The sequence below is a fragment of the Monodelphis domestica genome, chromosome 1 (genome assembly GCF_027887165.1).
Source record: "Monodelphis domestica isolate mMonDom1 chromosome 1, mMonDom1.pri, whole genome shotgun sequence".
In the NCBI taxonomy this organism is placed as follows: domain Eukaryota; kingdom Metazoa; phylum Chordata; class Mammalia; order Didelphimorphia; family Didelphidae; genus Monodelphis; species Monodelphis domestica.
In genome coordinates, this window is record NC_077227.1 from 648,179,831 (window position 1) to 648,185,825 (window position 5,995).

Below are 5,995 nucleotides of genomic sequence, written 5' to 3' on the forward strand. Positions count from 1 at the left end.
CTCACTTGTGGCTCCCAGTAGCTGCTAGCATGCAGCAGCGGTCACACCCCGGGCAATGGCTTCGACAGGCCAGCCAAACCTTGTGAGGGTAGCCATCGGGTCGTCGACCCCTGGTGAACCAGGGCTTTGCTCACCCAGCATGTGAAGACTGCTTCGGCAGAACAGACAGAAGAAACCAACAAGAAGGTTCAACGGCTGAGAGGGCGATGCAGCAAAGCACTGTGGAGTGCTTAGGGCTTGTTGGAGCACAAAAGACAACAGAGCAATCCAATGCAGCTGAGGAAGACTCCAGGCGTAACAATTTTTCGTGCCACTGGACCCAGGCTTCCAACGCCAAGAGAATGGGACTGTCTCTGTGCATCGACTTTTCCACTTAAATCTCCTTCACACACAGGTGTTTTTGTGCACACTCATCTACATCACAGATGAAAGAGCACAAAGACAATCGTCATCCATGTACCACCTATATCATGTTACCTACCATTTCAGGGAGAGGAGTGAAAGGAGGAAGAGAACATGGATTACAAAATGTCAGGAAAGGATTATTAAAAATTGTATCTGTGTATAATCTAGAAAAAACAAAAGAAAATGAAATATATTATTGATTCCATCTTGAGCAATTACCAGGGAGATAATGGCTAAGAAGAAACAAAAAAAAATTTTTTTAAGTTATTACTTGCTGGATTTAAGAATGGACTTTTTAAAAGTTCAAACCAAATTCAGGACTATTAAAGTGTCTAGGTAAGTTGAAAAATTCATTATTTAATTCAGTTCAACAAACATTTGCCTATCTACTTTATGTATCTTCAGGTATTGTGCTAGGTGATGGAGATACAAACATAGAAACAAAACATACCCTGCTTTTAGGGAACTTATGTTCTATTGTGGAATACAAACTGTATATAGAGAATACAAAATATGTAATAAGTAGATATGAATAATTATTTGCAGGTTGAAGCACTAACAATTGTGTGAGTGTCATGATATTCATATGCATGGGAATTAGGTTTCTAAGAGGCAATGGTAAGGAGGAAATGCTTTCCAGGAATAGGAGACAGATGCACAAGCAAAGGGACACAAAATATTATTATTATTACCTAAAATAAGCATCTGAGAAGATATTAATAATTACTAAAATGCCTACTTTCTGATCTATGCAAAGCTTTTTGAGAGTAGACTAAATATTTATACATCAACTGCATCCTTCATGAATGAGGAAGAAACACTCAGGCAAAATACACATAATTGGCTGAAAGGTATAGAGTATCTGAAATGCCACCATGGGTGATACTTTATTAACTACTTTTAAAAGGTAAACTAATGGGTTAATTTTGGAAAAATCATGGAAAAACCTACATGAAATTATGAAGAGTAAAATGAGCAGAACCAAGAGGACATTATATATAGCAACAAAAATATTATTTGAAGGATCACGTGCATATGTCTACCTCCAGAGAAAGAACAAATATATAGAAATAAGACAAAGTTTTTTTATATACATCTATCTTCTTGTTAAATAATGCCTTCTCTAATGAGGAAGAGGAGGTGGGGATGGAGTTAAATGGATATTTAAACATAGCAAACAAAATAATTAATTAAATTTTTTAAAGCATCTGAATCTGGGGGCAGCTGGGTAAATCAGTGGATTGAGAGCCAGGCCTACAGACGGGAGGTCCTAGGTTCAAATCTGGCCTCAGACACTTCCTAGCTCTGTGACCCTGGGCAAGTCACTTAGCCCCCATTGCCTAGCCCTTACCACTCTTCTGCCTTGGAACCAATACACAGTATTAATTCCAAGACAGAAAGTAAGGGTTTTAAAAAATAAAAAAATAAAATAAAATAAAAGCATCTGATTCTGTACAGCTAAATGTCATTTGTAGGATACACTCCAAAGCATGTAATCATGCATAAATATGTCAAAATCACATAACTTTATTCAATGTCCCTCTTATTGTTAATATCAAGAAAATCTAATAATACTGTATGTAGAATAGGAGAGGCAAAATTCGTCAAACTGATCCAGCTCTTTCATGTCGACATGACAGGGGAAGTCCTATCTGGTGGAGAGACTTCCGATCGCTTCAACATCTCCAATGGCGTGAAAAAAGGCTGTGTCCTCACTCTGGTACTCTTCAACCTATTCTTCACCCAAGTATTACGACATGCTGTGATGGATCTAGACCTGGGTGTCTACATCAAATACCGACTGGATGGCTCACTATTCGACCTTTGCTGCCTGACTGCAAAAACAAAGACAACAGAGAGACTCATCCTGGAATCTCTCTTTGCAGATGACTGTGCTCTCATGGCCCACCAAGAAAATCATCTCCAAACCACTGTGGACAGGTTCTCCACCGCAACAAAACTGTTTGGCCTGACTATCAGCCTCAGCAAAACAGGTGCTGTTACAACCCGCACCGGGGAGGCCAACGAACCAGCCGTGCATTACAATCGACGGCCCGCAGCTTTCTAATATCAACACTTTCAATACCTGGGCAGCACCATCGCCAACGACGGGTCCCTAGACCACGAGATTAATGCCAGGATCCAAAAGGCCAGCCAGGCACTCGGGCGGCTGCGCTGCAAAGTCCTCCAACACAGAGGTGTAAGCACTGTGACGAAGCTCAAAGTGTACAACGCAGTGGTCCTCAGCTCGCTCCTGTATGGTTGTGAGACATGGACACTGTACCAGAAGCACATGAAGCAGTTGGAGCAATTCCACCAATGCTCCCTCCAGTCAATCATGAGGATCCAATGGCAGGACTGAATCACCCACCAGGAAGTCCTCGACAGAGCCAACTCCACCAGCATCGAAGTCATGGTCCTCAAAACCCAGCTACGATGGTCTGGACACGTCATCCGCATGGACCCACAGTGAATACCAAGACAGGAATTCTATGGCAAACTGTCAGCTGGACTCAGGAAACAAGGCCGACCAAAGAAAAGATTCAAGGATCAGCTAAAGTCAAACTTGAAGTGGGCTGGCATGACACCAAAGCAACTAGAACTCGCTGCCTCTGTCAGAAGCAGCTGGAGAGCCCACAATAACCATGCTGCCACCACCTTTGAAGATGAGCGATGTGACGTCTTGCCGCTGCACGTGAACGCCGACACCAGGCCGTAACGGCACCTCCTGTAACAACTGGCGTCCCATGCCCCATGTGCCACAAACTCTGCACCTCAGCCTTTGGACTTCAAAGCCACATGAGGGTACATCAATAGATGATAATGCACAAAGACAATCGTCATTCTCGGTCACCGAGAGACTACCACTAGAATAGGAGAGGAATTTGTGAGTAAACAAGAGATGAAGAGCATTATGAAATGTGAAATGAATCATTTTGGTTACATTAAATTAAAAAGGATTTGTACAAAGAAAACCAGTGTAGCCAAGATTAGAAGGAAAGCAGAAAAATGGAGGAAAAAATTTCTAGTTTCTCAGATAAAGATCTCATATCTAAAATATAGAGAGAATTTGGTCAAACTAATAAGAATTAGAGCCATCCCCCCAATTGATAAATGGACAAAAGATATGAACACACAGTTTTTGGATAAAGATATCAAAGCCATATATTGATATATAGGAAAAAAATGTTCTAAATCACTACTGATTAGAGAAATGCAAATCAAAAAAATTCTGAGATATCACACATCCATCAGATTGACTAAAATGACAAAAGGGCAAAAAGACAAATGTTGGAAGGGATGTGGACACTAACATATTGTCGGTGAAACCGATACAACCATTTGGGAGAGCAATTTGGAATTACATCCAGAGTTATAAACTATGTATATACATTTCCCAACAGGATCCGGTGAAAATAAAAAGAACCTATTTGTTCTAAAATATTCATATCCACTCTCTATGATAGCAAAGAATGGAAATTGAGATGATGTCCATCAATTGAGGAACAGTTAAACAAATTTGGTGTATGGTTTTGATGGAATACTACTGTGCTATCAGAATAATGAGCAGGTTAATTTTTTTTTAATTTGGAAAGATCTACACAAAAATAATGAGGAGTGAAATAAAGGCAAGAGAATAGTATATGCAACTACTGTAAAAATGGAGATTTGAACCCTGGACTTCAATCCCCAGAAGTCCTTGGCCACTTCCCAGAATGCTTTGTAATCTCACTGAGATCCTCACCTGGGCGAGATCAAAAGTTCTATTTAACTGGCTGTAAAAGCCTACTGAGCTCTCTTCCTACTTCTGCTTCCAAGCAGAACGGCTCTCATGATGTAAGTGAAATTGAATGGGCCTTTTGACCCTCCTAGGCACGTGCTTTCTTACTTGTATTTTCTTAAATTCTTAATCTTTAATAAATCTCATAAAATATAATACTTATAGCAGAGAAACTAAATTTTAACTGCTACACTACAGAATTAATATTTGAAGAATGATTTTCAAATATCCACCTCCAGAAAAAGAACTAATAGAAACACAAAATCATAATTGAGATATATATATATTTCCATATATATACATATATATATATATTTATTTTTGCCAAGTGATGCCTTCTATGGTGTGAGGAGGGGAAGGAGGAGTTTCGATACCTAGGAATAAATTTAATTAAAATGGATAAAAATTTTAAATGCTATATGTAATGTGTATATATATAACATATTTAACATTTACTTATAAAGCATATATAATTAAATTATACACTGTAATACATAAATATTGTTGTTTTGTCATTTTTTTCAGTTGTTTCTGACTATTCATGAACTCATTTGGAAATTTTGTGGAAAAGATGTTGGAATGGTTTGCCACTTCTTTCTCCAGCTCATTTAATACATGAGGAACTGAGGCTAAAATTCTTAAGTGATTTGCCAGAGGTCACATAGCTTATAAGTGTCTGAGGTCAGCTTTGAACTCAGGAAGATGAGTTTTCCTGACTTCAGGCCCAGTACTCTATCCAACATGCCACCTAGATCCCTATATAAACATCTTATAATTTATAATAATTCTAATATTAAGGTTAATTATTAATAAATTTAATATTTCATCATTGTAATCATAATTATTATTGCACATTATAATTATTATTTGAGATATTTGTTATATGTTTTATAATTACATATAATCTAATACTATATTTTATAATACATATAGTATTATATAAGTATTTAACATTATGTAATAGTTAAAATTAAATTATGAGGCTGTTAGTAGCTTTAGTAGCTTCATTACATCAAAGTAGTGATAGTAAAGAGACGGAAATGTAGGATAGAGATAGCGAATTACCTAACTAAATACCCCAATTGCTATTCTGATGGTTTGAAGCTCAACACCAACAAAGGCTCCTTCAGGTCCAATCTCCAGTCAGAAGAGCAGGAGAGTCTATGTCCAGAGCCTCAGTCTCACCTTTATAAGCAGTTTTCTCCACCACTATTTCTCTCACATCATACCTCAGGAACCAATCATAGTTCCTTAATTTGCCTGGTACCACCCAGGAAGGCAGTGCTTGTGTAATCAGCTTCCCATCTCTTTAGTTTCAACTTCCTTTCTCTGAGAGCCTATCCCTGCACATCTCAATGGTAGGGAGGGGAATTCCCTTCTCACAATTAATAACTACATATTATATAATGGTTTTTATATGAAATATGTTTCTTATGTTATATAATCACATAGATCATAGTATATACTCATATGATACATAATGATTACATATTTTAAATATGTTAATAATATATAACTGTAGAATATATACTTGAAAAGTATTATATTGTTGTATATAAAATATAATGTGTAAGTATATTTATTAATACTGTGTATATACCAATAAAAATATGCAAGAAACATGCAGGTTTATGCTCATCAGAGATGTTTGCCCTTGCCACATAGAATGTTCAATACAGAATCTAATTGGAAATGAGATCCCAAATAAATAGTAAAATCTTATTCACAAATTACATTTTGCTGATTGTATCAAACTGTAGAACACTGGAGAATTTCCAAAATGAGATAAATACCTTAATCAATCAATAA